Source organism: Diceros bicornis, chromosome 11 (genome assembly GCF_020826845.1).
Source record: "Diceros bicornis minor isolate mBicDic1 chromosome 11, mDicBic1.mat.cur, whole genome shotgun sequence".
Taxonomy (NCBI): Eukaryota; Metazoa; Chordata; class Mammalia; order Perissodactyla; family Rhinocerotidae; genus Diceros; species Diceros bicornis.
This window is the reverse complement of record NC_080750.1, coordinates 69,103,173-69,115,981: the sequence shown is the minus strand read 5'-3', so window position 1 is coordinate 69,115,981 and position 12,809 is coordinate 69,103,173.

Here is a 12,809-nt window from a genome sequence, read left to right as displayed (position 1 = left end):
GATTTATGAACTAACACTTCATATTTAATGATTTATGAACTAACACTTCATTTTGGGGAAAAAAATATTCAGAGTCTGTTTCTGCTCAAAGCTTAGTCTTAAAGAATTTCGTCTTAGAATACTGGCTTAGTCCATGTGGGCTACTATTAAAATATACCACGGACTGGGTAGCTTATAAACAAAAGAAATTTATTTCTCACGGTTGTGGAGGCTGAGAAGTCCAAGATCAAGGTGTATATTCTATATCTGATGAGAGTCTGCTTTCTGCTTCATAAACAGTGCCTTCTCTCTCCGTGTCCTCAGGTGGTGGAAGGTGTGGGGGAGGCTCTCTAAGGCCTCTTTTATAAGGGCAATAATGCCATTCATAAGAGCTCTGGCCTCATGACCTAATAACCTCCCGAAGACCCCCATCTCCTAATACCGTGACCTTGGGAATAGGATTTCAATGTATGAATTTGGAGGGGAGGGGACACAAATATTTAGTCCATAGCAAATATGAATAACCACTACCACTCAAGTTATTCGTTAGCCTCTTACATAGCATTCTTTCAAAGAGTGCAAGCTATAAACCAACTAATTAATTGTACAAAGGTGAGAAAATTATTAAAATAATAAGCCTCATTGATAAGCTGTAAGCTTTGGAGTCATCACTTGAATTCTCTGTGTCCATCAAAATAGCCTTCTTTTCTTCCAACTTTCTAGCAGTGTGAGGAATAAGAGGAAATAATATACCAAAAAAAATAAGAAGCTTTAAAAATTTAGCATTTCAAACTACTAGTTTGATTTCTGTCAGTACCCATAGCGTTCCAACCAGAGAATATAAGGGCAACCAGTCAGGTGGTAGAAATATCAGGAAACAGAAGAAGGTTCAAACCAGTTGGCCAGAGTTCCACAGAAACAGAAAAGTCATCAAGCGCAAGAGCAATGACCGACTCTATCATTTTTCCTGCCTGGAGACTCAGCAGACAGAAATGCCCGTTATGCCGGCAGGAACTTGGAGAACGGAAGGCTGGTGAAGATGTAGAGATGCCATTAGAAAGTGGAAAAACCCCATAAGAATCTCCCTACGTAAATTTCTCACTCTTGTTGAAAGCGTCAAGAGTAGGCTGAGCATGGGGCATATGCACCTAAGATTATTCAGATCCACCTAGCTCCTCCTTGACACAGAATTGAAGCCTCTCTTCCAAAGAATGCTAAAGCACTGACCTTAGATATTTGTCAGTTGATATGGCTGCCAAATGACCTTGTTTAGTTTGGAAAATACAAAGAAATAGTCATCTCTGGTAGCCGTGTATAAGCCGGAATTCAGGATATTTGGATCTTATACATGGCCCTAATTCCGACAATTAGTAAGATGTTGAGTTACTGTATTTCAGTTTGCCCATCCAAAAATTGAGGAACATATTGATTCTGTCACCTCTATGCAAGAAGCTGACTCCTTACATGTGAAGACTCATTAGACCAGAGATTTGATGCACTTTGACTTCAAGAAAAATGATGCCCTTTGTAAAAAAAGTCTCGAGTACTAAGCAGAACATCTCTGCTTAGGTCTCTGTTACCAAATTCTAAAGATTCCAAGCTCTATAAAATGAGACATTAAAAGGAATATGTACCCAAAAAAGGCCATTCTGGGTAAAGTTATTTCTATTCATCTCCATTACTTTAAGAGCAATCTGTCAAACACAAATTAACTGCCTGAGGAAACTTACCAAAAAATCTTTGTTCCCAAAAGCTGTAGTATCTTAATTTTACCTTGGCCTCCACTTGCCAAAACCATAAATCGCAGAATATCTCCATCAAAGCTAATGCCAAAGTACAAGTCTCTCCTCTAGCTGTCATCTGGGAGATGGTTCCTATTCAGTCTTTTATCAGCTAAGTGTAAAGAGGAGAATATTTTATAACAGTCTAGGCAATAAAAAGTCAAGAGGGAAATCATTTCTGAAAGTTCCTGAGCTGATAGTTTTGGTCCTAGCTCTGCTCTTCATTGGAAAAGGTAAGTGTTCCTGTTCCTACAATGGCAGAACCATCAGCACCAACACGCGTGGGAGCAGCTCATCTGCTGAGGAAGTCAGCATGAGCTAACATGAAGACTCAAGGCTGAGACCAACAAAACTTGGGTTCAAGTTGAGTTTTTTCAGCAAGAAGTTAGAATTTGAGCTTGTCACCTCACAGCCTAGGTAGATGATCCCAGGAATGTTTCTTTGAACATGGCCTTGAGATATCATAAAAAACGTACAATCACACTGCTGGGAGAGGCCTCAGAGCTCAATTACAACCCACTTGTGCTTGAACCTCTACTAAACCGTGCTGAAAAAGAATGGTCTTGAAGTTTATGCCTGAAAGCCTCCATGCCTCCTTATCCCTTGAAAACCTCAAAAATCTGTTTGTTTGTTTTGCTTTGGTCACGAAGGAGCTTTGTAGGAAGTAGGATACGACAAAGTATGTAGATTTAGGATTTCCCTCATTAGGATTAATGAGGGAAACGTGGATTTGATTCCTAACCACAGACTAAGTATTTATCCTCGCTTTTAACCATTATCATCTTTTATCTTACAAGTTTGGTAATAATTATAAGTGGGCTGAGTATTCAGGAAAACACTACTTCTCTCCAATTTGCTCTAACTGAACGCAGAATGGCTTTGAATGACCAGAACAGCTGTATGCTTCCACTAGCTAATTTACATAAATCTAGCGTTTTTGAAGTTTGCCCTATGAGATCAAAGATGCTGGCCATGACCTATTGGGTATCAAAGTATGAGACAAGGCCATTGAGAGGTCAGAAACTTCTCAGGACTGCTGTAAATTTTTTCAGCAACAAACTCATATTTCTGACAAATTTCTTCTGTGTAACCCACTCCTACCCCTGCATACAAGTATAAAAGATTACCTATATTTTGTGGTGGTGAAAGAATGAGAAGACAACTTGAAAAGATATTGTGGGGTTTGGAGCTTACAAAATCTTTGAGAAGACTTGACTCAGTGTCAGCTGTGGCCTAGTCATTACCTGATTCCCAGATAGGCCTATAAAATCTGCTCTGAGATCCTGCCGTCAAATGCAGGATCTTCATTACATTAACCCAGCCATGGGCTGGTTCTCTTAACCGTGTCTCCAACTGTTAGGGTTGTTATGAGGATTTTAACGAGAGAATATACATAAAAGTAATTACCAGTGCTTCAATCTTGTTAGGTGGTCAATGGTTGATTATTTCCTTTCTTCCAGATGTTAAACTCTAAAGATTATTGTCAAGAAAATTTTAAATTACAGTGGATCTTCATAGTTTGTTGTAAATGCAGGGATGTTAAATCTGTGCTATACTGAGTTTATGGACCTTTTGACATTTATACCTGTTTCATCATCCTAAAAAGCAACAGATATAATCATCATATCCCTAAATCTCACATCATCCCCAAACTTCACAGCTCAGGAATGGTTTTAGTCTCAATAGTGTGCAGCTGATGGTTGTGTATATCGTAGAAGGCCTTCAACTGCAAGGAATAGAATATGAAACTCAGAATAGCTTAACACAAGGAAAGTTAATACATACAATAGAAGTCCTTGGAAAGAATGGCTCCATAATTTCAGAGAGTTGCTCAGTTGATAGTTTTATTATTTCAGCAACTTCATCAAGGACCCAGGTTCTTTCCATCATTCTGTTTGGACATCCTCAGCACCTCTGCTTTGTTCCCAGACTAGCTGACTTTAGGGACACCAGATGGCCTGCCACAGTTTCAGGAGTCACGTCTAGGAACAAAAACACCTTTTTAAGGCAAGGAACACTTTCTCAAAATTTGTCAGTGGACGCATCTCTTATCTCTTTGGCCAGAACTGAATCACATGAATAACCCTAATCCAACTATCTACTAGAGATGTGGAATTACCATGATAATTTAGATTAATGAGAATCTACCTCATAGTTGGAGATGAAGTCACCTTCCCTACACTCACAGCTGCATGGAGGAAGCAGCTGCACAAACAAACTTGGAGATCTGTCAACAGGGGAATAAATAGTGAGTATACAACCAACAGTGTCCCCTATGCTAGTTCAGAAAAAATGTGTTTTATTTTTTTTTAATTTTTGACCAAATAGATTCATTCATATGATCTAAACAATCAAATCAAGTGGAGAGATTAAAATGGGAAACAAAATCCCTTTGCCCCATGCCTCCCAATCTCTAATTTTTCTTATAGAGTTAACATTGTTTAACCTTTAAAACTATTTGTAAAATTAATTTCTGGGGCCAGCCCCGTGGCTCAGCAGTTCAGTGCGCATGCTCCGCTGCTGGCGGCCCGGGTTCAGATCCCAGGCACACACTGACGCACCACTTGTCCAGCCATGCTGAAGCGGCGTCCCACATACAGCAACTAGAAGGATGTGCAACTATGACATACAACTATCTACTGGGGCTTTGGGAAGAAAAAGGGAAGAAAAGGAGGAGAATTGGCAATAGATGTTAGCTCAGGGCCGGTCTTCCTCAGCAAAAAGAGGAGGATTGGTACGGATGTTAGCTCAGGGCTGATCTTCCTCACAAAAAAAAAAAAAAAATTACATTTCTGATGACTACCTTCAGCCTTTAAATGATCAGTTTTTTTGTTATATTTCTTGATTCATTAATATAGATAACATCTATTGGCTTCCTATTCTGACATGAGATTTAATTCTCTTATATCATACCAGGCCCTCCCTTACCATTCCTGCCAATATGAGTCTTTCCCATCGTTTTCACTTTCCTTGTAATTAGTTTTGCAGCTTTAAATAAACATTCACCATTATATTTCTTTTTTTGTGTGTGTGAGGAAGATCAGTCCTGAGCTAACATCTGATGCCAATCCTCCTCTTTTTGTTTTTCTGGTGAGGAAGATTGGCCCTGAGCTAACATCCGTGCCCATCTTCCTCCACTTTATATGGGACGCTGCCACACCATGGCTTGATGAGCGGTGCATCGGGTGCACGCCCAGGATCCCAACCCGTGAACCCCGGGGCACCAAAGCCGAGCGCGCGCACTTAACCACTTGCGTTCCTGGGCCGGCCTGATTATATTTCTTTTTGTAGCAACTATAGGTAACATCTCTTGCCTTTTAAACTGTCAAGTTTGGTAATACTTGCATTCTTTTCTGAGGCCATAACTGTCTTCTGTGCTTTATCTATAGTTCGATTATAAAAGTGGAAAATCAATTAATCATGTTTTGTTTGTTATTCTTCTGTAGGTGCTGTTCACTGCAGGGTCAAGTAGTTAGTTATGACTGATTTGCTTTTTTGTATGGCTTTTGGATTTTTCTGGAATTTTAAATTGTCTTATTTTCTCACATTGCTTGCCTTTTATTACATTCTTAAGTAGTTCTTTCTTCTCAGGATAATATCAGATCTATGAAATGTGATTTTTTTTGCTAGATGCTTCCCTCCTGGAGCCTCTGTTCTCTTCCTTTTGTCTGTACTGCCATTCTCCAGGCCTGCTGCAAAGCTGTCCTCCTGGGACTCCTGCCCTTCTCACCTACCCTGAATAGCCTTTCCTTGGATTCCACGTCTTCCACGTTCTTAGATACTCTCCTCATTTTGCTAAAGTAAATCCTCAAGTAATGTCCTAAGGAAGTTTGTCTGGGAAGTAAACTCCCTTAGTTTCTGTAAATGTCTTTATTCTTCACTCATCCAGATTGAAAGTTTGAGTTGGTACAAAAAATATCTTTGACAATAATTGTCCCTTAGAACTTTGAAAGCACTTCTCCACTTCCTTTTAGTATCCAATAGTGCAGATGTGAAATTAATATTAGGCTGATTCTCATTCTTTAGTATGCGACCTGGTATTACTCTCCAAAAGTTTTTAGAATCTTTCATTTACTCTGGCATTCTAAAATTTCAGTGATAGTCTAGGTGCAGATATTTGCAGTTCATGGTGCTCGCCACTCCCCACAGGGCCCTTTCAATCTGAAGGCACTTGTACTTGAGCTCTTGAAATTTAGTATTCATTCTATAATTTTCTTCTATTTTCTCTATATCTCCCATCAGTCAAAGGCCTTTCAGTCCTCTATGTCTCTCATCTTTTCATTTATCTTCTCTCTCTACTTATCTTGTTTTTTTCTGTAGCTAGTAAAATTTCTTAAATTTTATATTCCAACTGCATAAATTGAAATTTATATATTTTTACTAATATTTTTAATTCTAAAACACTAATTCTTATTCTCTAATTTCTTAATTTTTCAAGGCTAACCTGATCTTATTTGTGGAGATATTTTCTTACATGTCTATTTTCTTAGATGAATTATTTTACAGCTCACTTCTACACCTAAGTTGAACTAAATGGAGAAGTTAAAAGTGACACAAAAATTAATTAACAGCAACAAGCAATAAATTACACTCAAATGGTACAACCAAGTTCTACTACACTCCAGAGGAGGCAAAGATCACCTCCAGCTTCAGTTTTCTCAAGACTTTTCTCAGACAGAGAAAATTTCAGCTGGAGCTTCAACAGGCAGAATGAAGTAGGAAATATATTTCAGGGCAACAAAACACATCCATAGAAAGAGGAGAAAGCCCAAAGCAGATTAAAAGCCATCAAGAGATCAATATGAATCGAGTGTGAGATTCATAAGTAGAAGAGTGGGAAAGAAGGATAGAAAAGTGTCACAGAGTACTCTAAATTCCAAGCTAATCTGGAATGATCAGGAGATTTGATGACAGGCTGACTTGAGTCTGGGTTCTAGTCCCACAAAATCAAGCTACATGAGGTTGGACAATTACTTAACCCCTCAGAGCCTCCCTTCTACATTTATAAAATGAGGATAATAGACCTAAAACACTGGTCAGTGAATCCTGACGGTAAAGGTGAAACAAAGTAACATATGTAAAACCCCTAGGAGTGGTTCTTCAACATGTTAGTACCTCCTTCCCACAATTCTTCCATTAGATATTCATTTGAATAAGTAATGGGTTAGTGTATATGCTTTTTAATCAGAGTTATGTGGGAGTATTACTAGCTAAGAGAAATACCAAAGGCCAACCAGTCACCTTCTTTTGGTAGATGAGGTTAAAAAATAGATTAAAAATTCTGTATTAACAAAAAAGGTTTATTCAGCTCAAAGCACATCTTTGCCAACTTCTCATCTCTCTCTCAAAAGAGGTGGGCAAAGAGCATGAAATTCTATTACCATTTAATACCCAAATCTTAAGAATAAGAAGTGTATAATGTAGTGGAAATAATTTGCACAGAAACATTAGAAAAGCTGATAACTAATTAGCTGCATAACTATCTGGATTTCAATTTTTTTCATCAGTAAAATGAAATGAATAAATTTTCCCTACCAAGGTGTCATGATGGCTATGAGAACTAACATATGACAATGTAGGTGAAAACGCCTTGGAAAGTTACATATACTATATTGAAAATCCACCTGGTACATTGAGTCATAATCTATGGAATTAAACATTCACTCAGAGCCATTCATATAGTTGGTGTTACATGTAGCCCTCTTTATACTCTACTTCCAACAACTCGTGTAGACATATGCTGCCCATAATCCTTTCTTGCATTTCAAAGTAGCTCCAGGCACATGTCTTTGCAACAGGTACTGAATCTCTTTCACACAGTTTCTTTCTGATTAATGTTGTTTGCTGCTATCAATAGATTGTAGAATAGTATTTGCAGGTTTATAAACCAGTGAGATCACATGGAAAGTTGGATGATATAATGAGCAATGCACAGGCTTTGGAATTAGGCAGAATGATTTTTGGTCTCTGATTTACCGGCACTTATCAGCTATGTGTCATTGAGCGATTAGACCTCTCTGAAGACTTCTGTGTACAGCAGTCCCCCCGATCCACAGGGGATATATTCCAAGACCCCCAGTGGATGCCTGAGACCACAGATCATACCGAACCCTATATATGCTATGTTTTTTCCTATACACACATACCTATGATAAAGTTTAATTTATAAGTTAGGCACAATAAGAGATTAATAAAAATAACTAACAATAGAACAATGATAACAATATACTGTAATAAAAGTTTCCATAGAGCCTAGCAACCTCAGCATGTGATTTTTTTTTCTTTCCTTATTAAGTCAAGAACTTTCACCTTTTCACTTAAAGGAAGCATCTTACAGCCTCTCTGGCATTTCAAAATTGCCGGCATCACTACTCTTGCACTTTGAGGCCATTATTAAGTAAAATAAGGGTTCCTTGAACACAAGCCCTGCGATACTACGGCACTTGATCTGACAACTGAAACAACTACTAAGTGACTAACAGGCAGGTGGTGTATACAGCATGGATATGCTGGACAAAGGGAGGATTCGTGTCCCTGCTGGTCTGGACACAGTCAGATGGCATGAGATTTGATCAAGCTACTCAGAATGGTGTGCAATTTAAAATTTATGAATTGTTTATTTCTGGAATTTTCCATTTAATATTTTCAGACTGTGGTTGACCATGGGTAACTGAAACCATGGAAAGAGAAACCACAGATAAGGAGGGACTACTGCAAAATGGGAAAATATGTTTATTACAAGCTGTAAAATCTAGCGCCTAATAAGTGCTAAATGTTCCATTCCTTCCCTCTTCCCGAGTATATAAACTGAGAATTCAGTTCTACTTTACAACTGCAAAGTACTGTTATTACTGTTAATTATAAGCCCTAGGCTGCTGCAAATAATGTTACCCCCAGTGTAGTAGGACGCTGATGAAGAAGGAAGGGGAAGAGAAGAAGAAAGCCGACAACAAAGCACATTACTAGACAACTGGGAATGGGACTTGGTTGTGCAGGATCCTAATCCTGTATATTTTTATATGCTCTCAGTGCTGCGTATGCTTCCTGGTATCCAATCCAAAGTCCATTGGATATCAAACTCAGAACTCAAGGCTGTTGCTAACATTATATCACTTTTTATTTTTATCTCATTAACCACACCAAAGTTGGATGAAGTAAATGCAACTGAAGTCTAAGTAGGTGTCTATGCTGACTTTCGCACTGAATTTGTAAATAGATTAAGCACGAATTTCAATAAGGTTCCATGTACTTTTGCCCTTTCTTCACTGTTTTAGAATTAAGGTTAACTTACATCATGAATAATAAGGTAATGTCAGGAGAAAATACTTTGCCTTTTTGATGATTAAGGTAAATTATCTGGCTCATCCTCACAAAAATGATATCATTTTGTCAAATATAAAAAGTTAAAATGGTTTATACAATAAGGTACCATTTAGTGTCATTGCCAATAACACTAGTTAGATTTCTCCACCAACCAAGTTTTAACCAAATTTTACCTTATCATCATTATTAAAATGACATTTTTCATTATATTTATATATAAAATAATAGTTCACAATATATGTCAAATAATCCATTATTTATACATTGTATAATATACATAATGAGTACTATTTTCAACTACAGTAAAGAAATCATAAATTTAACCATCTGTGGAGTCTTACTTCACTTTAATGACCAAGTCATAGTGGTCCACGCCCCCAGCCTGTTTGATGTAGTTGTTGCCCAATTTCATCCTTTCAAAATTAGTTATTGTTTAAGTTTGTAACTGGAAATCCTTTTTTCTTATTTAAAATTAAAATGAACCACTGAAGGTCACTGTAATATTTTAGAAGAACTGAAAAGTTTATCACTGGGGGCCATTGAAATGTTCCTTAAAGCAGTTTTGTTGCAGCTGAGCCCTTTGGCCAGCATCCGGCTCTGAGCTGTTGCTCCCTCTCTCAACAGACTTCACCAGACAAGCTTTTTCTCAGACATCACTACATTGTGCAAGGTTGTAGCCATTGAATTGTAGACAAAACCAGGTCTGTAAATTTCACGATACATTCAACATTATGCTGAGACCATTCTAGACCAGTTGCTTTTCTCAAGTCTTTCTCCTCCTAGCTCCTGATCAAACCTTTCAAGTCCTTCCCACGATCTTCTCCATCTCAGCTCTACAATACCTGAAAATAACGGCACTAAAATCGCCACAACCTCCGCTCCACAAGAGCAGGAAATTATCAGGTTTGGAGACACAAAGCTAAATTTAGGGTAAAGTAACCCAGTTATAACCTACAGAAATGTGGATCAATTAAAAGGAACACCCATTTTCATTACTTTACAGAATACTCAGTTTTTCAGGCTGAATCATCAACATCTGGAGTATTTCATTGGGTTCAGTTCTTCCACAAGAATAAGAGAAGGGAATTTGCTTTTCATTTGCCTAAGTTAAAAGGGTTCTTTCAAGGGTTAGGTTTTTTCCTCAGATCAGAGGGTCAATCTTCTCCAAAGTTTCCATTTTAGAAGAAATTGCTTATAATATTTTAAATATTTAGGAGGTTGTTGTTGTTGTCGTTTTAGCTTTAAAAAGTAGCAGATACAGGTTCTGTCTTCACCGCCTGCTGAGTGTCAGTCACTGTGTGTTAAAAGTATATTTGCCCTGATGACTGAAAAATGAAGAAACTGAGACCCACAAATGTTAAGTGATTTGTCCTACATAATGTAATACATTACTGATGGAAATATAAAAATTATAACTTTATAAAAAGTTTACTGCTTTATTCAAATCTAGTAATTCTGTTTAGTGAGTGAACACATAAGCCCCTAAGAATGGTAGACAAAGAAATCGTCAGAAACTAAATTTTACCTGCTTTATCCCTGCACTGTAAATCCTTCTCTTGCCTTTTCTGTTTGAAACTCTTGCTTATACTTCAAATATCTTCTCCTCTATAAAACTTCCACTGAGTACTTCACACCAGGTATGCTAAGTTTGTGCCCATTCCAATGACAGTATTTATATTACTGTGGATTACATGTGAACTCACTGAAGACAGAGGTCTTACATTATTCACTTTTTTATTTCCATTGTTTACCACAGTGCCTAGCACAGCATTAGCCATATTGTAGAATGGTAAAGAAGAAATAACGAATGAATAAATATGTGATGAGATCATCTCTATGATGGCAGAGAAATTGGCTATGTTAATGTCTTTCAAAATATTATGTTCAATATCCTAGAATCATACGTGTGTTTCTGTGCCAATGAAGAATGTGGGTTGATTCTTCATTTTCCCCCAAACAATAGCAAAAGTTGAGACTTATGAACAGTTGTTTAAAAGTTTAAAACAGTAAAATTCATAGAATTTGGTAACTTTTGAACAAGCAATAAATAATGTAGGATAGATTAAGAAGAAATAGTGTTCCAAGTTGTTGCTTATTTTTTCCTGAGAACTTGGTTTTAGTTCTAGTTCTCTTGAAAGAGTTAGAACTGACCTGGAATGTATCCCTTCACTCAATTTGGTCCTAGGTCCTAGAACCTTATCATGATATTCTTCTACTTTTCTCAAACTGTAGACCCACCTCTAGTGGTCCTTTCCCACTGTGAGATTTATAATATAACTCTCTGAAGCAAGTGAAGTCACACTCATAGTTAGAATACCTGATCACTTTCATAGCATAAAAGGGAAATGTCAGGCATACCTTAAAACCAGCCACCACAATCAACGCCAAAACATCTTCCCCCACAGGTTTGTGAAAATGACTGAAAATTTCTCTTGAAAGATATATTCCACGGATTTTAAAAAACGTCCATGGCATTATTTGTCAAAAAGCAAATAGCCCCTAGGTAAGGAACACATTTAGCTGTTGCCAACCACTAACACTGTTAGAGGTTCTCTCCTCCTCCCACAGTATATGGTTCATCAGTGGCACAGAAGGAGCTGGATTTTGGAAACACTAGTCACTGAGTCTTAGGCTGGAGAGAAAAAAAGAGAATGATGGACGAAAGGAGTCCCTGTGCACACAGCAATAGGGATGCTATTCCTTGGGATAAGACTTGCCAAACTAGAGATGCTTAGAATGGATTTGGGATTGCCTCCTTTTAAACTTCCTATGCTGTTCTCTACAGACACATACGTATTAATGTTCCTGTCTTCCAGTTCATCCGTTGTACATTCCCTCTCTTACTTATAAAAATTATTTTTTTAAATGGGATATTGCATGATATTAACTTCTGTATACATATATTTTTTTATGATTTTTAAATCAGCTCTACCATTATGTACTTCCACCAGTAATGTGTGAGAGTTCCAGTTGTTCCTCATCTTCACAACATTTGCTATTGTCAGTATTTTCTTTTTTTTGGAGGAAGATCGGCCCCGGGCTAACATCCGCCAATCCTCCTCTTTTTTTGCTGAGGAAGACAGGCCCTGGGCTAACACCCATGCCCATCTTCCACCACTTTATATGCGAGGCCGCCACAGCATGGCTTGACAAGCAGTGTGTTGTTTCGTGCCCAGGATCGGAACCAGCGAACCCTGGGCCGCCGCAGCAGAGCGTGCACTTAACCACTTGAGCCACCGGGCCAGCCCCCTATTTACAGTATTTTTAATTTTACATTCTAATGAATGCGCAGTGTTATCTCATCGTGGTGTTAATACACATTTCCCTGATGACTAATGATTTAGAGCTTCTTTTCATGTACTTATTGGCCATCCATATATATTCTTTTGTGAAGAGTCTGTTATTATTTAGCACTATATTACTGAGTTATAAGAGTTCTTTATGTATTTCAAACACAAGTCCTTTGTTGGATATATACATTTTGAATATTTCCTCCCAGATTTTGGTTTACCCTCTTATTTTCTTAATCATGTCTTGGGAAAAGAAGAAATTTTTTAACTTGAATAAAGTACAAGTTATCAAATTTTCTTTAGATCATTAGTGACTTTTGTGTCTTATATAAGGAACATTTGCTCATTTGTCATAAATCAGAGATGTGAGCAAATTCTTTGACATTCCTCTGATCAACAGGCTGAACCTGTGTTCCCTCCTCTTGAACCTGCACTG